The 27,146-nt window shown below is 41.1% G+C and overlaps 1 protein-coding gene across 1 annotated transcript in view; it reads right to left on the bottom strand.

Annotated features, from left to right (window-relative positions):
- The window catches only part of LOC117359265 (roundabout homolog 1-like), an 876,223-nt gene that overhangs the window by 407,916 nt on the left and 441,161 nt on the right, over nt 1–27,146 (bottom strand). The window lies entirely within an intron of this gene.

The raw sequence follows: 27,146 nt of genomic DNA, 5'->3' as shown, positions 1-27,146 counted from the left end.
GCTATAGCGCGCGCTAACTGAAAATTTACCACCTGCTCAAAAACAGGTGGTAGCGGCTAGTGCTCACGGCAATTTAGAGCGTGCTATTCCGCGCGTTAAGGACCTAGCGTGGCTTTGTAAAAGGAGCCCTATATGTTTCAATATTGACGTGCTGGTTAGTAACTGTTTATAGATAACTAGCTTTGTTAGATCAACTCCTCTCTGCTGCTTCATGCCCTATACAAAGTATGAAGGTCATTTAAGTTATACTTGAATCCCATTCTCTTTCTATTTTATTGCCAGAAAATGTGCTGTGGCTCCTTGCAACCACAAGCAAATCACATAATCCTTCATTGACTCAGGTACAAACTTAGGGGCCCTTTAACAAAGCTTTCGTAAGTGCCAACGCATGCTTACCACAGCAAAAAATGGCTTTGCCATGGGGTCCGCTGAAATGTCCCATGGTTACTTGGGACGCTGCACATTCTACCTATGCATTAAAAATAAAAGAGGAGCATAGGGGGGGTATTCTGCACTAACCAGTTAGCGTGTAGGCATTACCATGCACTAACTGATTAGCACAGGTTTAGCGTGTGAGTTCTTACTACCTACAAAATAGGTGGCAATAAGAGCTCACATGCTACTAGAAAAAATAGCATGTGGCCATTAATACAAAACCAATAGAAAATTGGCCTTTTTACCCCAGGGATAAAAATGGTCTTAGCAAGTGGAAAATGGCCCATAACAGGGCGTCCCAAGGTCACTTTTTACCATTGTTTGGCAAATGAACCCTTTGGATTATATTCCCTCTGGGGACAGGAAAATACCTACTGTACCTGAACTCAACTCACCTTTCCCCTCCTTACAAAGCTGCGCTAGCGTTTTTAGTGCCATGGTAACAGCTCCGATGCTCATAGAATTCCTATGAGTGTTCCAGCTGTTACTGCCGCAGCCGGCGCTAAAAACGCTAGTGCGGCTATGTAAAGGAGGGGAGCATGAGTTAGAACTGCAAAAACAGGGCACGAGCAGCAATATATCCAATTTAAAATATGAAACATTCCTTTGAAGCTAATACCACATCAACATCTATGGGGAAAAATAGTGGAACTTAATATTTTATGTTGTTGTTCGTATGCATTTGTTCTCTAAAGCAAATATTACTTTTCTCTGCAACTGGATTTTTCAGGGATAGAAAACCACTGACAGCATGACAAATGGCACAGACATAAGAAGGTCTAGAAAAATCTCATCCTTGATAAGCAAGCTAGGACTTTAGTGCTCTGCATCTATAAAGTTTAACAGATCGGTGAGTTCTTCCCTTTGAGTGTCCAATCAATGCTTGATTTGCTGTCACCCAGTTATTGTCTAATAATGAATCTGAATAGGGAGCTTGTCAGGAATTTATAGGCCTTTTATTTCTCCAAGTAGAGAGCTATGGCATTTTACCACCAGGTTTAAGCATGGAATTGATTTATAGCCAAGCTAACGGAAAAGATTTCTTTCTTAAACTTTGAAAACTATACATGAGCCTGTTGTGAAGTGATTTGTTGACCTGTCTTTATATATGAAATTTTTCTATTTTTGAGATCTTTAGAATTAATTCTTCTGATATAAGGGCCCTTTTATTAAGCTGTGTTAAAAAGTGACCAGGGCTATAATTAATGCGTGGGTTTTCTGCGTGATGAGGCTACATTCAGTGCAGCAGTAAATGAGTGCATATTCCTGTTTCCTCCATTAATAGTTACATGCTCGTTTCCCAATTAGCATTTGGCTATTTTGTAGGCAGATGGCGCCACATTCTTTAAAAGGCATCCTGATTGTAGGTGGCAGTAGGGGTCCTAGCATTGTCTAACCAGCCAATCGGGATGCACATTTCCTGATTTGATGGCCTCACACTTTCCACCATAAATGTAGTGGTTAGAGTGGCTTATGGGCCTGAATCATTCTCTCTATGGTTTACTAGCTTATCCACCAGTCTTCTTATGACACTTGTGTGCTGCTTTACTAGACTTTCCCATACCAGGTACTGCTGTACTGTTTTATTCAGATCTTTGTGGGGTGGAAGGGAGTCAGTAATCATTGGGGGAGTGCTTCGGGGTTCATTATTTAATCCCTCCAGTTGTCATCTGGTCAGTTTGGGTACCTTTTTGGCATTTTGATGCTTCTGAAACAGATCTAGCTCCGGCCTTCTAAGCTCCATCCTGACTATGTTGAAAAATGTTCAGTTATTACCGCAAGACTACCAAGTGCTAAGCATGCCTAAAGTCTGCCCAGAACATGCCTCCAACTTATCCCCTTGAACTTTGGATGTACGGAGGCTAAGAAGCCTAGCAAGACATCCAGAAAGTTGGCTTCAAAAATCAGAACTTGGACATTTTGGCAAGAAAAACGTCCAAGTGCCACTTTATGCTGTTTTGGGTTTTTTGGGGGTTTTTTTTTTTGGGGGGGACATCTTTCATTTTTGAAAATGAGACCCTCAGTGTTATATTCTATAAAGGCACTTAAATTAGGTGCCATTTAAAGAACAGCACTTAGGCCCCAATTCTGTAGACTGCGCCTAACTTTATGCATGGTTTAGGCGTCCGATTTAAGTGGTTAATGAGCGATTTAAAGGTCTTAACAAGCGTTAATTGGGACTTAGACAGAGTTAGGCATCCAGTAGGCATTGTCAGAATATAGATGCTAGGTAGACGCGAGTTTTCGGAAAAGTTGTGTCCAAGTATATAGACGTGGGCGTAATGAGGGCGTAACATGGGCGTGGTTAAGGATAGGAACCAGATAGACGCTAGTTGGGCGGCAGACCGCATCTAAACATCGAGGAAATTGTAGGCGAATGAAAAGCTGGTCTAAGCGTGGTTTCTGCTTGGGCTGAACTCGGGTTTCTATGGGTGGAACCATAGACGTGCTTTGGGCTCCCAAAATGATATATTCTACATAGACTTCAGGAATTGGTTTTTTCCTTTTTCCCCCCTCCTAATAGATTTAATAAGCCACCATATCAATAGGGCACATCAATATAAACATATTGCATGGAAAACATAGTACTTTTCTGCCCAAACAGTAATATAATTTACTTATTACACCACCTTTGGCTTTCCTGCTTAAAAAGATCCCCCTTTTTTTCTCACCAAACAGTGCTGCAATCAGCTCTTTCTTGAGAGCAAAGAAAGAATATGAAAAATATTGCACACATCACTTCATTTCTCAGAGCTTAAAAATAGAAAAACCAGATATAGACCTTAACATGCATTTTCCATCATTGAAAATGGAGGTGTGCAGCTGCACAAAGCTGACCTCATTGTGAGATCATCAAGATGCACCTACAAGGTAGAATGCCACAATTACAAGATGCGCTGGGTGCTGAATTCACAACCTCTGTATAATCAGCAGACCATCTACAAGCAAAGAAGATGGTCTGTGCATGCGTCAGGATCGCTCTGCAGTAAACCGTGTTGCCGGTGTGGGGGCGTGCCTCTGATCGGCGTAATTTGCATGAGGACGCGTTATGGATTTATCACTCAGGAAGACTCAGCCAAGGATCACCCAAAAAGGAGGTTAATGAATCTAGGCCTAAGTCTGGTGTTTCTCCTTCTGTATGCATATATCCCCAAATGGAGTATTAGAAAAAAAACTGCAAGAGGAAGCAGAAGACAGGATAAAAGAAAAAATATATATTTGTAGTACACTGTTAACATGTTAATGTGTGGGTCTGTGATAGATATTGGCTCTCGGCTTTGTTAGCAAGGTCATAGCAACAATATGTAGATATTTGGGGTAGATATTTGGCAGTGCAAGGTTTGGAAGTGGGGAAGGGTGCTGGGGGATGCTTAGGAGGAGGGATCAAGCTGGTACTGTCTCTTGTTTAGTCTTCTTGGAATGCTCTAATTGATGTTTTGCTCTATTTGTGTATTGGGGGTGACTCTCTTTGTGTGGGGATTTGTTGGGGTCTTGGGGTCCTGGATTCTAGGGATTACTTTTTGTATTGTTTAATTGCTGTTGGGGGAGGGGGGATGGTAGAAGGCTGGGGAGTTGTTTCATCAGCAGAAAGGTGAGAGCGGGTATGCTGATGACCATGTTTTGCTGCTTGTACTGTGTGCTCTTTTTCTTTCTATTAAAGAATTACAAAAAAAAAAAAAAAAAGAATGGCAGATGACGTTTAACGTGAGCAAGTGCAAAGTGATACATGTGGGAAAGAAGAACCTGAACTAGGGTTACCAGATGTCTGGACTTCCCAAGACATGTCCTCCTGACAAGAGCAGGCAGTGGTGGGCGGGCTTGGGGTGGGGATAGGTGGAACTAGGCGGCCCTGGAGGAGGAGCTAGGAGTCCGGATTTTCCAAAAGGAAAATCTGGCAACCCTAACCGAACTATAGACAAATGAAGGGTGATGAAAATGATAATATGAATGGGATGACTTCCCTCTGAGAAAAGGCTAAAACAGCTAGGGCTCTTTAGCCTGGAGAAGAGAGGGCTCAGGGGAGATATGATAGAGGGCTATAAAATACTGAGTGGAGTGGAATGAGTAGATATGAATCGATTGTTTAAAATTCCCAAAAATACTAGGACTAGGGGGAATGTGATAAAACCACTAAGTAGAAGATTTAAAACAAACTGGATAATTAAACTTTGGAACAAATTGCCAGAGAATGTGGTGAAAGCAGTTAGCTTAGCATGGTTAAAAAAAGGCTTGGCTAATTTCCTAAAAGAGAAATTCATAAGCCATTATTAAGATAGCATGAGGAAATCCACTGTTTACTCCTAGGAAAATCAGCATAAAATCTGTTTTTCTCCTTGGGATCATGCCAATTACTTGTTACGTGGATTAGCCACTGTTGGAAACAGGATACTTTGCTTAATGGACCTTTGGTCTGTCCCAGTATGGCAACTCTTATGTTCTTACAGTAGTGATAATATCTCCCATAAGAGTTTTGAATCCAATTTATAGTTGGATAAGATCAGGCACAGGTTTTTATATAGAATGAGTTATTTCTAACTGCTAACCATTAGAGCTCTTCCCCAATCAAAGGGAACATCCATAGTGAGTGGAAAGGAATGGACTACCAGGACCATGGCACAATCAACTTTTTGCCTCACACATCATCAAAAACTAAGAATCCCTGATACTGCTGTGTTGGCCCCTCCTACTAAAATGATATATAGGGGAGGCACAGGAAACATCTATTAAAACACAAACCACCTGATATTCAGAGGAATTTAAGTGGGCAAAAGAGGCTCCTGCCTTCTTAAATTTATTGGGGCTGCCCAACTGCCAATATTCAGTAGCACTTAACTGGCCAATGCAGTTGAATATCAGCTCTGACCGGCCATGTTTGAAGTGGGGAGGTCAGCAATATTCAGTACAAGCACCTTCATAGTTAACTGATTACATTTAGAACAACTTGCTTCACTGTGTATCTGGAATAGATGCCCTGAGTTGGCATATCATTTTTTGGGATCAGTCTTTGGCCTGGCCCTATCCAAATCCAAGTAACAGATCCATTTTTTATCATCACCTCTTTTTCGCCTGATTAATACCCATGTTGTTTTAATCATTCTTATAATATATGAAATTTCCTAATCTTTTATTTGTCCTATTTGTCTTAGATTGTAAGCTCTGCTGAGCAAGGGTTTTTTTCTTCCGTGTTTTATATACAACACTGCATATGTAGTACTATAGAAATGATAAGTAATAGTAGTAATCCCTGTTCCCTTTAAACAAAGGGGAAGTCCTCTAACCATACTGCGGCTAGAGGGGATTAGTGCTTCAATTTTATGTTCCCTGTAGTCAGGGCCGGATTTAGATGAAAAGAGGCCCTAGGCTATTCCACTTATGAGGCCCTTTCACCTCCCATTTTTAAGTTTGTAAATTACATTAGAGATAATAAAATACATCATTACTGTGATATATATCAATATGTTAAATGAAACATGTTGTTATTGGTACTAACATTTATAAAAAATGTGACACGGATAATAAATAAAAAAAAGTCAAGAACACTTATTTGGACATTTATTCTCTGCATCATATATAGTACTTGTAACAATAACTAATCAAACATAACACACAACATTGCCCCTTCCTATGTCCATAGTGCCCACAGTGCGTCCTTCCTCACCTCACCCCCCCTCCGATGCCCGCCTGCCTCCCATCCCCCTTCCATTGAACACCCCCCATGCCATCCTGCCTGCCTGCCTTCCATTAAACCCCCCCACCCACCCTCCGATGCCAGCCTGCCTGCCTCCCATCCCCCTTCCACTGAACCCCTCCCCCCGATGCCAGTCTGGGCCGCCCTGTCCTGACGGATACACGTTTTGCCTCTCTCCCTGCGGGGCTGGGCTTTGCACAGCTGTTTCCGGACTAACGTCTTTCCCTCCCCGATCCTCCTCCCAGGGCGAGAAAAAGAAAGGGAGAAGCCAAGTCAGCGCCCCGTTGCGGCCGGAGCCAGTTCCGATCCCGAAGCGTAGAATTTCTCCTTATTTTCGGTTCAGCGTTTTAGTGTTCACTGTTTTTAGAATAGTGTAATTTTAATTTTGCTAACAATTTGAATGTAGGCCCCTCTTGATCTTGAGGCCCTAAGCTGAAGCCTAGTTAACCTATAGGAAAATCCGGCCCTGCCTGTAGTCCTGCACAGCCTGTCTATCCTTCCGTATTGAAAATGTGATGGTGTAACATTACCCCCCCACCTCCAGCAGAATTGTAGATGCGAGGACTCCCACTCAGCTTGGAGGGAACAGTGGTAGTAGGAGCCCAAGTGATGCTGCTCTGTTTCTGTACATGTGCATTTTCCAGCAGTGGCATAGAGAGGGGGGGGCAGTCCGCCCTGTAAGCCATCTTCCTGGGGGTGCCGGCACCCATCCTGTCTGCCAGGGCTCCTTCCCTGCCCCCCCCCCCACTGTGGTACACATGCACCCCTTCCTTTCCCACATACCTCTTTACCGTTCATGGTGCGAGCAGCAACCCCAACCTGCTGCTCGCACCAGTGTCAGATATTCCTCTGACTTTCACTTCCTGGACCCGTGCCTAGGAAGTGAAATCAGAGGAAGAGCCGACTCTGGTATGAGCAGCAATCTGTGGTTGCTGCTCGAGCCGGGAATGTTAAAGAGGTGCGGGGGAAGGGAAGGGGTGTGCATGCGCACAGCAGGAGGGGGTGGGGAAGGAGAGGATGGGGAATGCAGGTGGAGAAGATGGCAGGTGACCCTCACTATCCCACTGTTTGCCAGCATCATTTTATGTATTTTATAAATGGTTTCAAATTTAACAGAAAAATGTTATCTCAAATTTCGATGTAAAATGAGTCTTTACATTTAGGAGTTCAACTTTTTATAGATAGATAGATGGATGGATGTGGAGGGACATTTTTGATTTGATGTCTAAAGCCAAATTTAGACGTTTTGCGGAAAGTGTCCAAAAATCCAGTAGTTTGCCTTTTTGTTTAAAAAATGGCTATTTCTTAGATGTGCTTTTCCTCAGTGCATCTATCTTTTTGATCCTTTTTGGAAAAAAAAAAAAAGTCCAAATGAAAAACACACAAAAAACAGCCATTGGGATATAGGAGGAACCAGCATTCTTAGTAGACTGGTCACACAAACATCCCAGCAGAGCAGTGGAGCACCCTTACAGTGAACTTCACATAAATGGTCCCAGGTATATATCTCACCATAACCCTCTTACATTGTAAGATGAGCTCTCCAAAATTCACTCGAAACCTACAGTACCCAACTGTACACCATCCCAGTAGTCCCTATGCCTGCAGTTGTCACCTATTTGTTGGTACAGTAGGTTTGGTGTGGGTTTTGGAGAGCTCATACTTTCCATCACAAGTGTACTGGTTAGAGTGGGGTATGGGCTTGGGTCCCTATCGCTACAGTCCACTGCACCGACCACTAGGCTACGCCAAACATCTGTCCAGCTGTCACTGGCTGGTATGTACTGTTTTATTCACTTTTTTTTTTTGGGGGGGGGTGGAATGGGATTGATGTCCACTGAAGAAGTAAGGAGGGCCATTCCTTCATGTCTAAAGTGGTCATCTGGCCAGCTTGACTACCTTTATGGCATTTATTTGTTACTGAAACAGGTCTAACCTCAAAGGACCAAGTTTTGACCTGGAAATTTTCTGTAATGTTACATTATTGCAGGAAAACATCCAAATCATAAGTCAGCTTTAATCCCACCCAAAACATGGCCCCCAACATATTCCCTTCAGATTTAGACACACTGCAGACAAACAGCATAGAAAACCATCTAAAAATATATTTAAAAAATAAGGACGTTTTAAGAAACAAATGTCCAAATGTCATCTTATGCCATTGATTGGATGTTTTTCTTTTTTAAAAATGAGCCCCTTAGGGTTCTTTGTTACTAAAGAACTCATTTAAAATGTAATTAGCATTATTCTTTTTTTAATTTTCTTATATTATGAATGGAGCAAAACATTTTTTTCTACAAAAATATTTTACACCTTTTGTTAGCATAGAACTAGAGATAGATAGAGAACTAGAGCCAATATTGTGAAAAGAACAGAAGCTTTGTTCTCAGATGTGTTTTTAAGGAATTACTTCACGTGTCATATGAACTGAGTCTTATCACAATCTAAGTTATATATTAAAAGCTGTACCAAAACTAAACTATGAAAAATGAAGAAATCCGGTGGTGGCATTTAAAAAGAACACACTGGAATCTTGGGATTTCCATAGATGTAGTCGAAGTGTATTTTCTCTGGTTTAAATTGAGTTGACACAGGAAGATAGTGAAAATAATTTTCTAAACACCTTCAGAGAGATAAAAAGTACCTAGCTCCAGAGGATGGAGGCTTATTAAGATGTGATTAAGATCAGTGCCCTCTAGGTGAAAGTGGCTTTACTTTGTATTCTCTAAACATCAGAATCTCAACACATGTGTTCCACATTGATAAAAGGAGCAATTAATCTTTATCACACTAGTACGAGACATGGCTTTGTATGTTTAACTATATAAAAACTAAATCAATATGCAAAACATTCACGTTGCCACTTGTGCTAGAATTTTTGTATTGATTCTTTACAACTGATTTTAGAAAATTTGGAGTCCTTTTACTAAGCAGCACTAAAAAGTGGCCTGTACTGGGTCTCAATATGGTCTTTCCTGTATGCTGAGGTCACTTTTAGTGCTGCTGGATAATTGACAATTTTTACATTTCTGCAATAATGGCCATGCACTAATTTTTCCATTAGCACATGGTGTGATGGAGTCCCAGGTGAAGCTGTGGGAGGATCAGGGATTGAGGGGGACAGGGGCAGCAACTCTAGACATCCCTTCATGAGCACTTTGAATCTGAAGATAGCCCGGACCAGACTCCCCGGTTAAGGGAATGGATTTCCTGCAGGCCAGCCAGCCAGCTAGGAACTATCCGTTGCTTCACCACTTGGGGGAGCTAATGAAGGAAATGGCTCTGTTCCGCTGGGTTTAGAAGCAATATGCAGTGCCACCACTTGTTTTGACAGAGACTGGGGTAAAACCTAGGGTTGATCCCTCCACCTAGGATGAATTAATGATAAACTCCCCTCACTTGCAGATGGGAGGCAACCAGGAGCCAGAAGCAACAGACTGGTTGGTTGACGGCAAGAAATGGAGCATAAAAGAGCCAGAGGAGATGGATTATAGTATGAGCCTAAGGCACTGAAGGAACCCTTTGCTACCCCTGAGATGAGACAGGATGCTTCTCAGAGATAACCTCCTTTATAACCTATGGATTACAGTGACATGCTTAACCTATGGATTACAGTGACATTCACAGCAAGAAATTATAAGCTCAGTTGGGAGCAATAGTTTGAAAAAACTAGTAGTCAAACCTACCTGTAGATTAAAGTGATATTCTTAAGCTGTGCTGACTCACAGCAAAGAATTGCAAGCTCATTTTGGAACCTTGAACTGGACTATTAAGCCTGAGTTGTTTTAAAAGGCAAAAACGAGGACTGGCTCAGTTTGGAATCCTGAACTAGAGTTCCGTAGTAACAAAGTAACATAGTAGATGACGGCAGATAAAGACCCGAATGGTCCATCCAGTCTGCCCAACCTGATTCAATTTAAATTTTTTAAATTTTTTCTTTTTAGCTATTTCTGGGCAAGAATCCAAAAGCTCTACCCGGTACTGTGCTTGGGTTCCAACTGCCAAAATCTCCGTTAAAACCTACTCCATCCCATCTAAACCCTCCCAGCCATTGAAGCCCTCTCCATCCCATCCTCCCCCAAACGGCCATATACAGATACAGACCATGCAAGTCTGCCCAGTATTGGCCTTAGTTCAATATTTAATATTATTTTCTGATTTTAGATCCTCTGTGTTCATCCCACACTTCTTTGAACTCAGTCACCATTTTCCTCTCCACCACCTTTCTCGGGAGTGCATTCCAGGCATCCACCACCCTCTCCGTAAAGTAGAATTTCCTAACATTGCTCTTGAATCTACCACCCCTCAACCTCAAATTATGTCCTCTGGTTTTACCATTTTCCTTTCTCTGGAAAAGATTTTGTTCTACGTTAAAACCCTTCAAGATTTTGTTCTACGTTAATACCCTTCAAGTCTGAATCATATCTCCCCTGTCCCTCCTTTTCTCTAGGGTATACACATTCAGGGCTTCCAGTCTCTCCTCATACGTCTTCTGGCGCAAGCCTCCTATCATTTTTGTCACCCTCCTCTGGACCACTTCAAGTCTTCTTATGTCCTTCGACAGATACGGTCTGAACTGAAAACAATACTCCAAGTGGGGCCTTACCAATGACCTGTACAGGGGCATCAACACCTTCTTCCTTCTAGGCTAAGGAAAGGTTTCAAGAATGTGGTCATCTTGACTGGACTGCTGAAGATCTCAGGCCACAGGGGAAGCAGACCGGTAGGACTTCAAGCTTCATTACAATGGCCATTAGCACATGAGCACTTACTGAGTTAAGGGCTCATGAATTAGTCCTTCACCAGTCAGTTAGCGTGAGGCAATATCCATGATTCTAATCGTTTACTGTAACTCTGCTCACTCTCTGTCCAACAATTAATCCCCCAGCACTACAAAAAAATTCTACTTTTCAGTGTGTGGGTAGCATGTGCACATGCAAAACCTACTGAGCCCCGTGGTAGGCCAATTTAAGGTGCAGTAAGCATATGTTAGTGCTTGGTGCAGCTTAATAAAAGCATCCCTTAGTGCTTCAGATGAAATTAGTCATTTAAGTATAGCATGCAAGGAAAAAATTATAATACAGCAAAATACAGGAAATAATTTGTAATACAGCAAAATACAGGAAAGAAATTGTAATATAGCAAAATATTTTATTTTTTTTTTCTCAATTAATTTATGGTTTCTTTATTTTGTTTCCATGTGAAGTAAATTTTGCTGGTTAACTTTTAAATTTACAGAAACAGGTTGAGGTATCATGATACTGAAGTTTCTCATCATGATGCCTCATCAAAATCACTAATATTCTATAAACTGGCACCACTTATGTATATCAAAGATACTATTCATTCTATTAATTGACAGTAAGGTGTCATAGCATCTAACTTTTAACAGGATTATACAAATGTCCTACTTTTTTTTTTTTTTTTCTAATCCTGGCAGGCTGAAAATGATATGGGTGATTGCCTGCAGTTCCATATTTTTAAACAGTAGTTCCCATACTTATCCTGGGGAAACCCCTGACAGTCAGTTTTTTAGGATATCTGAAATGAATATTCATGAATTAGATTTGCCCGCACTGCTTCCATTGCATGCAAATCTAACTCATGAATATTCATTGTAGATATCCTGAAAATTTGAAAGGCTGAGGTTCCCCCAGGTTTGGAAAACACTGTTTAAAACATTCACATGAGCTTGTATCTAATTAGGATAACAAAATGTGAAGAACAATAGCCCAAAATTGGTATCATGAATGATACATATTGAAAGTAGACATGTTTGGAATGTTTGGTTTTATGAAGGGGCCTTAGGCATGTTAGCCAATCAGGGCCTTAGGCCCCTTCCTGTGCAACCCATAATGCACTGGGAAGGGGCAGGCCTACCATTTTGGGGTGGTGGGCCTTTAAGAATTATTCTATTATTCTACTAATTTGCATTTATAATAGGTGCCTATTTTATAGAATTACTCCATAATGATATAATTGACATTAGCTGAAATGATGCCATTTTTCTGAGATGGTAGCAGAGGAAGAAATGCCTATGCTTCCCAATAAGGTCAGAAGTACTCCTAGATCATGAGTCAGGAGAGGGGTATTTGGAAGCTCTGTTTAGTTTCAAAGCCTACCTGTCTCATAGGTGCCTTGCCCAAGGGTGCTAAACCCAGGTATTCCTTGTCTTAGGATGTTCAAGTCAAATGTGCCTTTTCTTGGAGAGCCTAAGACAGGGGTACTCTAGTCTTGTGTTCTCAAAATAGGTGTACTCTGGGACTTGTGGGTCCCTGATTTAGAGATCCCATCTCCAGGGGTCAATGAATACTTAGGGCTTGATTCTCAAAATGACATCCCGTTTGTAGGTGGCGGTAGGCGTCGTACCACCTCTAACGGACCAATTGGGTTGCATGCTTCTTTTAAAAATCAATGCGGTGAATGATGCCTACAATGTAGACTTCTGATTCACATCTACATAAGCACCAAACACACCAATGGATGCCCAAGACCATCATAGGCATGGCATAGGCATCCATAGGTGTGCCTAGGCACCTTCCTAGGCAGAAGTCAGACACCCTAAAAGTAGACCTGTAAAACACTGATCTACATTTAAGGTGTCTGTACAAAAATAGATGCAGTTCTGGATGTGATGCCTACTGGTAATTGACACGCAGTAGGCATCTGTTTGGCAGGCGCCTACTGTGTAGGTGCTTTTTCCAGAATCAGGCCCTTAAAGCTTTACTTGCCCTCTGGAGGTGTAGTTTCAGCACTAACAACAAAGTATAAAAGTGCTATAATTTTAGCATGGTTTGTTGAATCAGAGGTTTCCAAGTTTTCAAGTTTAATTTATATTTGATATAGTGCATTGGCATAACATCTATGTGGTTTACATTTAAAATTAATCAAAATTAAAATTGTATAAAAATAGAAAAATAGAACTACAATATCAATAGTAAAGTAAGTAAAAAGCTTAGATTAATTTCAAATTAATTGTGTGTGCCTAAATTTCAGATTGATACATGCAAAGCTGGCACTGATGAAAGTAATTGATCTATCAACCGAAAGCATTCATGAATAAAAATGTTTTTAAAAGATTTTTAAATTGTTCCATTCTGATCTGGTTTGGAAGGGAATTTCACAGTTGTGGACCAGTGACTAGGAAGATACGATCTTGGGATACTCGATTAAATTACAGGGAAATACTTTTAAAACCAATAGGAGGAAATTCTTTTTTCACTCAGAGAATAGTTAAGCTCTGGAATGCATCGGCAGAGGCTGTGATAAGAGCGGATAGCGTAGCTGGTTTTAAGAAAGGTCTGGACAAGTTCCTGGAAGAAAAGTTCATAGTCTGTTATTGAGAAAGACATGGGGGAAGCCACTGCTTGCCCTGGATCGGTAGCATGGAATATTCCTACTCCTTGGGTTTTGGCCAGGCACTAGTGACCTGAATTGGCCACCGTGAGAACGGGCTACTGGGCTAGATGGACCATTGGTCGGACCCAGTAAGGCTATTCTTATGTTCTTATGTAGATGCATATGTGATATGTCTTTTTGATGGAATGGTAAGTAGGTTCTGTTGAAGAGAGCGAAGTGTACAAGACTGTGAATAGGAAATCAAATAATTTTCTATATTTATTTATTTTATTTATTTATTTATTTGATTTTTAGCCCGTCCTCCCAAAAGAGCCCAGAACGGGTTACAAAGTACATCCATAAAAATCCAGACAGAGCAGAGATGACATTTTACATAAATTACAATATAGACATGAGAATAAAACATATGTACTAAGTAGCATCTGGTGAAATTAAGTGACAAAGGTGAGTTGACTGGGTGGCATTTCAGGGTGAATGACTTTAAGGCGCTGGGTTAGTAAAGAGGAAGGTTTTCATGGCCTTCCTGAAGTTCCAGAGTCCATCTAGTGATCTGACAGATGGAGGGATTGTGTGCCAAAGTTTGGGTATGAAATGTGAGTAGGAGCGTTTGCGGGCAGTTTCAGTTTTGAGGGAACGGCCAGAAGGTATGGTCAGTCGTTTTTCTCCTTGGGACCTCAGTGGTCGTTTTGGGAAGTAGATTTGTAGTTTAGTAGTTTGTAGTACGGAATCGTTTCATGGAAGGTTTTGAAAGCGAGGAGCAGGGCCTTGAAGGTGCAGCGTTTTTGAATGGGCAGCCAGTGCATGGAAGCTAATGCAGGGGTAACATGGTCGCGGATGCCTAGGTTTTTCAGAAGGCGGATTGCAGCGTTTTGCACCCTTTGGAGGCGGGAGAGAGATTTGGTAGGCGGGCCCACTAGTAGAGCGTTACAATAGTCTACGCGGGATAGAACAAAAGCGTAGAGTAGTTGGGCAAATTCAGATTCTGAGAAGTAGGCACGTATGGTTTTTAGCTGGCGGAGGAAGTAGAAGAAGGATGATACTAGATGAATATAAGATGAAGATTGATTATTTTGTGTTTTAAAAACTAAAACCCTATGCAGCTCATTCAGGGCCTCTTTTACAAATCTGCAGTAGCGATGCTGCCACAGTAAACACACCGAAGCCCATTTAATTCCTATGGGCTTTGGTGCATTTATCGCAGCTGCATTGCTATTGCAGCTTTACAAAAGGGACTCTCAGTAAAGAACAAGCTCCGATACCGCCTAGGGAGGAGCGCGGCCAAATCGGCCGAAGCTGGAGCGAAAGGATGGGAGGGGGGAGGGGGAAGGGAGGAAAAGGAAGGGCCAATCAACAAAGACGCAAGGGGGGGGGGTTAGGGGACAGGAGGGAGTGGAAGGGAGGTCGCCCTTTCGGCCATGATCTTCACAGCTACGTACCGCTGACGAGGGGACACCTCCTTGAACGGGAAGGGTCCCGGTGAGCCTGGGTTGCTTGTACGGCACCCCACATTGTTTGGGGATAGAGAGGTATATGCTGTGCGCCTGATCATCGGTTGGTTATATGTTGCCCGGTGATGTACCTTGCAGGTTATGCCATTGTCAGAAGTGTGGTTACAGTGTACGGGTCATCACCGTTCATGCTTGATTATTATGTTCAGTTGATAACAGTTTGATGCAATTGTGCTGTCATGGCTGCGGCCAAATAAATTCCACATGAGTCGATAAATGCCTGAGTGTCATCATTGTTCCACGCTAGTCCATGAAAGGTAAGAGCAACAGTGCTGAGTGCACGATTTGAGAATTTCCATGTAAATTGCACTGTTTTTTTCCTACAGTCTATCCTACGTTAAAAAATAATTGTAGCACATAAATCAGCAACATATATGTTTTACATTGTGTTTATTTATTTTTGTTTCTATAAATGTTTTTAAAGTCTCATTTTTCTTCTGGCCTGAAAAAATTTAGATTTTTTATTGATTTTATTTTTTGAGGTGTTTTTTAATCTTTTTATGGGCTCCTTTTACAAAGGCGTGCTAGCGTTTTTAGCACACGCACAAGATTAGCGCGCACTATACCGCGTCCTAGCCGAAAAATTACCGCCTGCTTAAAAGGAGGCGATAGTGGCTAGCGCGAGCTAAACGTGGGCTAAAACCACTAGCGCATCTTTGTAAAAGCAGCCCTATATGTTATGTTTAGACTCCTGATGCAGGCTTTAAGGCTGAAACACAAATCGTATTGTTACCTTTTTCAATCAACTCATCTGATTGAATGCCATTGATTGTTTCTTCTTTTCCTCCACTGTTGCCATTTGTTCTGGACTTGCAGTGGAATTGTCTTCTGCCCTTTGTTGCACAGAAATCAGCACCAGACCAGATTAGCACAGTTTATCACATCTTTCTGAAAGTCTGCAGATCAAATCACTGGTCCATATAGTTTCCAGTTCATAATCACTGCTACACATTGAAAACCTGCAGGACTTTGCACTTATTCTTAAAAAAAAAAGAAAAAAGAATGAGTACTAATGTTGTAAAGAGGTTATTGATTAAGGTACTAAACCTGAAAGCCTTCCAATTCAGTTGGCTGCAGCTTAAGAATCACAACCATCACAAGAAACTAATTTAAAATATATAAGATTAAATTGTTTTGCAGAACAAGAAACAAACCCTCCCCATCTAAAAAATAAATCCTAATAACACATTAATACCCAGACAGATCATTATATTCAGCTATACATTTTATTCAACCAAAGAATCTCTTACAAGGGATTCCATTATTTTTTAGAATTGTCATTTTTGTTTAAAAACAGAAAGCTATTTGAAGTGAGCCACCTGAAGACAAAAATTAAGTAATATGCATTTAAATGATGAAATTCAAATGAAGTTTGAGTATAATGTCAATGGCAGACAAGGGCACACATCATAATAATAATAAAAAAAAAAAAAAATAGTGAAAAGAAAGTCATGCACCCTGAAAATGAGTCTTTGCTCCACCAAACCAGAACGGAAAAAAACACAAATAAGAAAGGCTTTCCTTAACATCCACTGGATGCATGAACTGCTCCAAGTTAATATGCTTTAGTATGATTGGCATCAAAAATAATTTGTTGTTCAGTTAAGGATTTGTGATAATTATTCAGTGATAAACCAAGTGCTGCAGTGGTATATTGAAGATCATAAATGACTTCTCACTCACAAGAGCCAACTTTTCAAAATGATTGAGGATGATAAATTCAAAATAAAAAGTGCCCTTCACTGGACACAGTGAAGGAGTTTGCTCGATATTTGGGGAGCTAAAGCCCCTGCAGTGCTCACAGGGCTGACACTTGAATGCCTGTGTAGATACATCAACTAATTACAATATTACCAATGTACAGTATTCCCCCAAAATTTGCGGGGGTTACGTTCCAGGAGCACCAGTGAACTTCGAAAAACCGCAAATAGTGGATGCAGGGATTGGAGGCAGGAGAGGGCTGCAGGGATGGCACTCGCCACTTTGCTGCTTTTTTTAACTTGGATCTCACAGGAGGTGCCGAGGACTTCTGGCTGTCTACAGTTGGCTGCCTATCTGCTCTGCCTCCTGCCGTCTTGTGCTTTCGGACTTTCTCTGTAGTCATTGTAGTCTAAAAACACGCACGGAAAAAAAATCTGTGAATGACTGAGTCAGCAAATTCGGAATCGCAAATTTGTGGGGGTATACTATAAATCAGACACTTTGACAGATCTTCATTCAAATTGGACCATTGACTATACTATTCAAATGCAGAGTTTTGGATTGCTCAAACACAGTCACATCGGTGATCTTCTGGGAATTATTATTTTTTTCATATCCCATCCCTTTGGTATTCTTTTCAAGCATGGATTTTTGAATTAAGCTAAGTATGCATATTTAAAGTTTGCTCATTATGGATTATTTTGATTTGTTAACAAACCCCCTATTTTACTAAGGTGTTCTATGTGTTTTAGTATCATGCACGTGTTAGCGTTTAGCGCGTGGTTAATGTGCGCTAATATTTAGCAAGTGGTAAAATGCTTAGCACAACTTTGTAAAAGGAGCCCAAAGCCAGACCAAAGAACTTGAATCTGATCATCCAAGTCGCTAAATCGTCCATCTTTATACCATATTTTCGTCCAACTTTTTGTCCAAGTCAAAAATGTTTAGAACAAGCCCTGTTGGACATGGGAGGGGTCTGCAAAGTGATGGACTGAACACCCAAACAGGGCACTGCTGTGAACTTCACAAAAAGGGTGCCATGTCTTTATCTCACTACAGCTCCTTTATAGGTCATGGTGAGCCCCCCAAACCTCCAGAATCCTCTAGACCCACTTATCTACCACCCCCAATAGCCTTTATGGTTGTAGGAGCCACTTATGCTAGTAAAAAAGGGTTTTTTGGGGGTGTATAGGGAAGTGCACATGTTTAAATATCAATGCAGTGATTACAGGGGCTTATGGGCATGGGTCCTCCTCTCTATGGGTCCCTAACCCACCCCCAAGAGGGCTTAAGACGCCTCTGTGCAGAACGACTATGCTTTCCTATGCCGGGCTGCCAGGTGATGATGTTCTGGAGGCACAATTTTCAAGTTGTGATTAATATTTTTATGGGGTGGGGGGAGGGGGGTCAGTGATCACTGGGATAGTGTGTGGGGGTCTTTATTATGTGTTTGCAGTGCTTACCTGATCACTTTAGGTGGGTTATTGTGGCTTAGACCATTTTTTAAATGGTCTAAGTCAGTGGTTCCCAACCCTGACCTTGAGGACCACCAGTCCAATCGGGTTTTCAGGATAGCACTAATGAATATGCATGGAGCAGATTTGCATGCCTGTCACTTCCATTATATGCAAATCTCTCTCATGCAAATTCATTATGGCTGGCCTGAAAACACGATTGGCCTGCTGGTCCTCCAGGACATGGTTGGGAACTACTGGTGTAAGTCACAACGTCCAAGTTCCGTTGATACTGTGCTGTATAACTTTCGGTTATACTTGCAGTACGACTAGGTCTAAGCCTGCCCACGTCCCACCCTGGACACTCCTCCTAACATGCCCCGTTTAAGTATGGTCGTTCAGTGGCACTATGAAGGCCTAGGTCATTTATAAATACGTCCAAAACTTGGTTTTATTATCGGCACTTGGACGTTTTTGACTGATGATCGTCCAAGTGCCGACTTAGGCCGGTTTTTGGACATTTTTCTCTTTCGATTATGAGCCTCATACTATATACTTATCAGAGAAGCAATAGTCTTATCTTCATAGCTGTATCCTGGGAACTCTTGAAATAATCCAATCCAGACTGGTTTCAAAATGGCATTTCCTGACATAGTTTCAAATACAACAGGTGAGAAAAGTCCCAAGCCCGACAGCGGCACATTCCTTCATCGGGTCAAAAATTACAAACTCAAGCAGAAAGCCCAGTAAAGATGACTCGCCAGATGAAGGACTGTGCCTTGCCCTTGAAATAGCTTCTGCAAAACAGGGCCGCTCTCGGTAATGAATCCAACATGATTATACAAACGCCAGCGCTCACAAACACTCACAATAGCTTTAAAATCAATATTGTGAGTATTTGTGAGCATTGGCGTTTTTATAGTCATGCTGGATTCATTACCAAGTATTATATTCTACATAAAGTGATTTTATGTTGTGACATATTTTATGTTCTGCTGTGACACTTTGTAAGACTCCTGAGGCAGGCCAAGTTGGCCGAAACACCTGTGTGTCAAGTTATTGAATCAATAAAGTACACCAATTTGTTGGACATCTCCACTGTTTCCCTGTGTGTGTACATGAGCAAGACATTTCAGCTTTTTGGTCCACTGCATCACATAGATCTTGATAGTTGGACAGATCAGGGAAATTTCACTTCTGTACCATAAGGATTTTTTTGAGTGTGTGTAGAATTCTTTGTGTATTTCAGAATGGAGGTCTTTAAGGGCCCTTTTACTAAGCTGCATTAAAAGGTGGCCAGCACTATCACTAGCACCAGTCTTTCTCAAATGGCTATTAAATGGCTACATTTCTTATTTTCTTTATCAATGGCCACATGCTGGGTCATGGGTGGATTAGGGGCATTCCTTCAATTTATGTGCATGGTTATAGAATAAGGGGAAAATTTGTGCCTAATTTAAGTGCAAGGATTACACCCCATTTCAGTTGGTGGAAACGGCATCGCCTAAATTGAGGAAAAGGAAAAGAAGAGACCAAGCCTCAGACTACTATGGAAAGAACAACAAATAGAGGCACTGGAGATGTCACAGCCAACTGATGGTTATAAGTCTTTTATTCAAAGTCAAACAGTTGAAATATGTAAAAGCAAAGTCCCGACTAGGATCCAAATTTCAGCGATGACGTCACCTTCCTCAGGGGACAATATCAAACGTATCGGTGTCTCTACTTCACAAATGAAGAAGTCAGGACTTTGTTTGTTTTTACATATTTCAACTGTTTGATTTTGAATAAAAGACTTGTAACCATCAGTTGGCTGTGACATCTCCAGTGCCTCTATTTGTTGTTTTTTCATTGCCTAAATTGAGGTATGATTCCTGGTACCTAACTTTGAGCACCATTTATAGAATAGAATTGAGCACAATTTTTCTGAATCAATTTTTTAGGTGACATTTACCCCTGCCCCCTTTTTTACAAAGCTATAGCATGCTTTTTAGCGCCTGCCATGGTGGTAACAGCTCCACTGCTCATAGGAATTCTATAAGCGTCGGAGCTGTTACCACCGCGCTGGTGCTACAAAAAAACACGCTACAGTTTTGTAAAAGGAGGGGTTATAGAATCTAATCCTAACAGATTGAGCAGAAGCTGGCCACGCCCACAATTTGGGCAATTACCATGCAGTAATTGCAAATCTTTACTGCACTTTAGTAAAATGGACCCTATGGGAGTACAAATCATTTGAGCCTTCATAATTCATATCTAGATTATTGTTCAATTAAATGCTAACTCATATATATTATTGATATTCAAAAGTGAGACAATTATTATTTTTTTCTTCTGCCTTTTTTTTTTGTATGTGTAAGAATGAAAATCTTGATTTTAAAAATGAAGGTGTTCAAAGCATGATGGACTAATGTGTGAGCTCCAGGAAGAGCTTCAAAGGATATGTGTTGTGAAAAGAACTAAATATATAAATAGCCTAGGCTTATTCAATCTTTTTTAAGTTTCTGAAATCAAATATGAAATACGCATTCATAAAGAGATATTGAAGAAGATCTTGTATTGAGCACATTCTATTAAAGTTCTGGAAATGTAAATCATTCTGCTTGGCAATTTGCATTGTATTTCCAATTGATTATACCTTTTGTACATTTCAAGAATAAAATTATATTCATTTAAGTTTTGTTTTTTTATAGCTGAGATTCAGTTCACAAGTAGTTCATTCTTCTACTTACTTTCACTTATTTCCTTAGAACTGAACATAATAAACTGAAAAAGTCTTTATTTCTATTTTTGGAGTGAATTTTTATAAGCCTTCAATTGTATAGAAAAAGACGGTGTTTTTCTACTATATGGCCCCAGAGTGGGTCATTAAACTGAACTCAGGTTCACAACTCTTAAGCCGTTTCAATATCTCATTTTTATAAACATTTCATTCCACCTGGAGGCCTCTAAATAAAACATAGAATGTTTAGAGCTGGAATTATAAAGGGAATGGAGGAAGGTCACCTCTCCTACAAGTTATTGTCACTTATAAATTGATCTAATCTTCTGAATAATGGCCCAACATCCTGATGATCAATACTTCATTGCTGCTACATTTTCCAACACTGTGTGAATTTATAGGCATATTTGTTACCACCTAACATTGCAAGCATGACAATAATATACATGTGATATCATGGCTTTGCTTGTCTTGCAGTTTATGATACAAGCCATTGCATTCGAGACTATTGAAAGACCCTATAATTTATAGAAAGAGCCAATCACTGACCACGCATCATTCAAATATAAACTAGCTAAGGCCAGGTGTGCAAGTCTGTGTTATGAAAACATTGCAATGATGACTTTCATGACTCTAGTCACAAATTTGAAAATGTTTCTGATTTCTTTGAAAATATGAACTCCCCCCTCCCCTGAGCATTGCTGCATATAAACTATGGATGGACAGCTGTAAAATTTTTATGTCATTTTCAATGTTGTCTATGGGAATGTTCATTTTAAGTTTTTTATTTTGTGGCTTTTTTTTTTCTATTCAAGGACAATTGTCCTCAAGAGTGAGCAGGCGACACTGAGGCAAGGGGAGACATGGCCTGGCCTTACCGTGGGTCATGTTTGGGGGAGGCTACAAAGTTTAAGAACTTAAGGGGATATAGTTTTGTCACCGAATAGCTTCATGGAGCTTCATGGGGATTTGGGGTTGTTCGATATGGATTGTGCTGTGATGTTGAGATGATGTTAAGATAGTTAATAAAGCTGTAGCCAAATAGTTCTTCCACTAATATGAGTTAAGTGATTATTTCTGTGATTAAGTAGTTGTGGGTGTGTCTTGCTATTGGTAGCGTGTGACAGAGTGTGATTGCTAATGTTACATAGAAACATAGAACATAGAAAGATGACGGCAGAAAAGGGCCACAGCCCATCAAGTCTGCCCACTCTATTGACCCACCCCATTAAGTCTGAATGCTAATGACCTAGTTCCTTAACTTGACCCTCGTAGGGATCCCACGTGGATGTCCCATTTATTCTTAAAGTCGAGCACGCTGGTGGCCTTGATCACCTGCACCGGAAGTCTGTTCCAGTGATCTACCACCCTTTCTGTGAAGAAATACTTCCTGGTGTCACCACTAAATTTCCCTCCTCTGAGTTTGAGCGGGTGCCCCCTTGTGACCGAGGGTCCCTTGGGAAAGAATATATCGTTTTCCACCTCGACACGACCCGTGACGTACTTAAATGTCTCAATCATGTCACCCCTTTCCCTGCGCTCCTCTAGGGTATAGAGCTGCAGTTTGCCCAGTCTTTCTTCGTATGAGAGACCCTTGAGCCCCGAGACCATCCTAGTGGCCATCCTCTGGACCGACTCAGCTCGAAGCACATCTTTCCGGTAATGTGGCCTCCAGAATTGCACACAGTATTCCAGATGGGGTCTCACCATGGTTCTATAGAGTGGCATTATGACTTCAGGTTTACGGCTGACGAAGCTTCTATTGATACATCCCATCATTTGCCTTGCCTTTGATGAGGCCTTCTCTACTTGTTTGGCAGCCTTCATGTCTGCACTGATGATTACCCCCAAGTCCCGTTCCTCTGAAGTCCTAGCTAGCGTTTCTCCATTCAAGGAGTATGTTCTGCATGGATTTCCTCTGCTGAGATGCATGACCTTACATTTTTTAGCGTTGAAGCCTAGCTGCCATGTCGAGGACCAGTTTTCTAACGTGATCAGATCTTGTGTCATACTATCCTGGAGGTTGCTTTCACTTACTATGTTACACAGTTTGGCATCGTCGGCGAACAGTGCTACTTTACCCTGAAGCCCCCGGGTCAAGTCCCCTATGAATATGTTGAAAAGGGATGGTCCCAGGACTGAGCCCTGCGGCACTCCACTAGTCACCTCCGATGTCTCAGAGAGGGTGCCGTTGACCACCACCCTCTGAAGTCTTCCACTCAGCCAATCACTGACCCATGCAGTTAGTTTCTCACCCAAACCCATCGATTTCATCTTGTTTAATAGTCTACGGTGTGGGACACTGTCGAAAGCTTTACTGAAATCCAAGTACACTATGCCCAGAGACTCTCCCAAGTCTAGCTTTCCTGTCACCCAATCGAAGAAGCTTATAAGATTGGATTGGCATGACCTGCCTCTGGTGAATCCATGTTGACAGGGATCCCTTAGATTCCCTTCATCCATTATCGTGTCTAATTTACCTTTAAGTAGAGTTTCCATGAGTTTACACACTATTGATGTGAGACTCACTGGTCTGTAATTCGCAGCCTCTGCTCTGCAACCCTTTTTGTGCAGAGGAACGACGTTAGCTGTTTTCCAGTCCAGGGGGACTCTCCCCGTACTTAGGGAGAGATTGAAGAGCATGGCTAACGGTTCCGCCAGAACATCGCACAGCTCTCTGAGCACTCTTGGGTGCAAATTGTCCGGTCCCATGGCTTTGTTCACCTTGAGTCTTAAAAGTTCTCTGTAAACATCAGCTGGTGTGAACTCAAAATTCAGAAATGGGTCTTCCTTGCTTTCCTTTGCTTCCAGCCGTGGCCCGTGCCCTGGCGCCTCGCAGGTAAAGACTGAACAGAAGTAATCGTTCAGTAGTTTGGCTTTTTCAGAATCTGTTTCCACATAATTCCCGTCTGGCGTTCTAAGGCGTACTATCCCGTCTGCGTTCTTTTTCCTGTCTCTAATGTACCTGAAGAAGGATTTGTCCCCTTTTTTAATGTTCTTCGCTAGAGTTTCTTCCATTCGAAGTTTGGCCTCCCTGACTGCTGTTTTGACCGCTGCAGACTTTGTCCTGTATTCAATGTTTGCTTCTTTTCCCCCATGCGTTTGTACAAGAGAAACGCTCTTTTCTTATCCTTGACGAGGTACGAGACCTCATCAGTGAACCATTGGGGTTTCTTTTTTCTTTGTTGTTTAGTTACTGATTTTATGTAGTGGATAGTTGCCTCATGAAGGGTCGATTTCAAGGTTGACCACATAACCTCCACATTATCCGTTACTTCTTGAACCTGAAGCGTCTGATGGACGAAGTCTCCCATGCGTGTGAAGTCAGTGCCCCGGAAATTGAGTACCCTTGTTTTTGTTTGTGATCTAGGGAAGCCTTTCCTAAGGTTGAACCATACCATGTTATGGTCACTGGTGGCTAGCGGTTCTCCCACCGAGATCTCTGAGACGCTTTCCCCGTTCGTAAGTACCAGGTCCAGGATGGCCTGGGACCTAGAGGGCTCTAATACCAATTGTTTGAGCCGTACTCCCTTCATGGACGTTAATATCCTCCTGCTATCATAAGTAGTCGCTGAGAGTGTGTTCCAATCTACATCAGGGATGTTAAAGTCTCCCAACAGAACAACGTCTCCCCGTAAGGTGATATTCTCAATGTCTTCAATTAATTCAATGTCCTTGTGCTCCGATTGTCTTGGAGGTCTGTACACCACACCAAGATACAGGCATTTTTCTCCGCCTCTGGCCAGGTTTACCCGGATGGATTCCCCAGTATACTTGATATCCGTGATTCTGGTTGTCTTGATGTTTTCTTTGATGTAAAGCGCTACCCCTCCTCCTAACTTACCCTCTCTGTCTTGGCGAAGCAGGTTGTATCCTGGTATGTTATGTTATGACTAAGAGCATCATTTTAGAGAGGACATTCAACTCAGAACATGTCTGTACATCAGATAAAGATTTGGCATTAAGCACATGGCATTGGGGCGCCTAGACTGAGGCACCAGGTTATAGAATTGGTCTGCATACTTTTTTTTTTTCCAAGGAAAAAAGTCAGGTGACTTTGGATTAAGGTCAAATAATAGTTAAGAGAGATAAGAAACAGTAAATAATATGGTGGCCAAAATGAAACCTTTTTATTTGAATATTGCAAGTTTGCTCAAATTTTTTTAAAAAAGAGTATGAAAGTTGAATCCCCTTCTCAAGACTGTTGTGGAAGATTACAGTGCACACACATACTTTTAGGTATTGGAAGTTGGAAGCACTGAGTGCAAGAAACTATATAAGGGGAATTCATTTTCCAATCCCTAAATGCACTTTCAAGTGCCTATTTCATACCTGCCTCTAGACATTTGCAAAGTACATGGATGCAAGGTTCTTATGCTGTGAGCACTAGCATAATTTTCAAAGAGAAATACCGTGAGGTTTCTCTTTGCACATTTCCTTCCAGGCATACAAACTCCTCATACTGTTTTAGTTTTCCAATAATCATAGTACTGTTTTCCTGTGCATGCTGCTATTCAAAATCAATAAGTATGCCTCCTTCGCCTCTTCATAAATAATGGTTGCAATAACAGAAGCAAATAATCCTAAGTTTTAAAACCCCCCCACAATGTTTTCTTGTTAAGATTCCTTATGTCCATTTGTACACTGAAAGAGGTCACATGATTATGCACAAATTTTTTAAAATAGCCATTGAATCAGGATGTGTCACATAGGAATAAAACATACTTCTGACTGTGCAAAATGAAATAAAGATCAAAAACAAAATAAGTAAAAATGTTAAGTAAGATTTATTAATTTTAGATACACAGACAACACATCGTGTAAGTAGAAAAAACAAATAATGATCTGTCTTTCTTTTAACTATTTTGCCTTCATTGTTTTTGACTAAATGCATTATTAACTACCTAGATCAATTTTTTGGGGGGGTAAGACTAGTTTATAAGTTTATACAAATGCACACATTACTTATTTAGGCCCACTTTTACTAAGCCACGGTAGAGGTTTAAATGCTCTGACGCTGCTCCAACTCTCATTAGAATTCTATGAGCATCAGAGCATTTAGCGCTCTGGGCCACAGTAGAAACCTTTACCGTGGCTTAGTAAAAGAGGGATTGGGGGGGGGGGGGTAAATGAGTGCATGAAAACAGCATTTATAGACTCTATGGATGAGTGAAAGAGCATTAGTTCCAAGACCCAAAGAGGAAATGTGACCTTTGATCCAGGTCTAGGATTATCACAGTGATGGCTGGGTTATTCTGGAGAAGGGTGGTGGTGAAAAGAGGCTTCTAAATAGCAGGAGTAGAAACTTGGAATGAAATGACCAAATCAAAACACAAAAATGATATTAATGAATTTAGTAAACCTACTAAGAAAACAATAGTAATTTTGTATTTATCACAAGCACATTAGTAAGAGTTAGCACATGAAGGACAATTATATAATGGGACACCTACAATTAAGCACCTGAATGAGTGTGGTAAGAGCCTATTTTATAAAGGAAAGTAGACACCTAGGGCTAAATAATATATAGTTCTGAAAAGAGCTCTATTTTATAAGCTACACTTAAATTTAGGTATGGTTTATAGAATAGCACTTATGCCTGGGAACAACACCTTAATTTAGGCATGGCCATTTATACCAAGGAAAATACAGTAGAAATGCCTGCTGAGGAAGAATAGGGAATAAGACTGTCATGAGAATGAACGTGAAGACCCCTGTGAGACCCCAAAAGTTATATTTTTAAGAGAGACATTGTGCTTATGAATTCAAGCTTCTGAACAATCATATCTCTCCCTGTCAGCAAGAAACAAGAAGGCTATGTAAGAGGTTCAATTTTGGCCCAGCAGCTAGAAGATATTTTCTGACTGTAGCAGCCTTGGATATTTCAGGACTGTCCAAGAAGACGACGAACCAAAATAAAATGTCCTGCCAACTATTAACTACTAACGAAGAACAATGAAGCTCAGAAAGGAGGGGGGCCTACTCTCAGAAATTATTGACCTTAGTATTAAGAATGCATTGTCAGGAAAAATAGAGAGGAGTCAGATTTTGACACTAGGTGACATCATGCTTTAATATGGCTCCGAGATAAATATGCATACTCTACAATCAATAGATATGACAGATGTGTCAACCCAATAGAAAGTGAGTATGTAATCTGTAACTAGATGGTACTCTTGGCTACTAAAGTATATAAGTAGCATACCGTTTGCCTTAGACTTTAGGATGGATTCATGACAGGAGATGGCAACTCTGTCTATGTTATCCATTGGCTCAAT

This window comes from Geotrypetes seraphini, chromosome 4, assembly GCF_902459505.1.
Source record: "Geotrypetes seraphini chromosome 4, aGeoSer1.1, whole genome shotgun sequence".
In the NCBI taxonomy this organism is placed as follows: Eukaryota; Metazoa; Chordata; class Amphibia; order Gymnophiona; family Dermophiidae; genus Geotrypetes; species Geotrypetes seraphini.
This window is presented reverse-complemented; position numbering and strand designations above follow the sequence as displayed.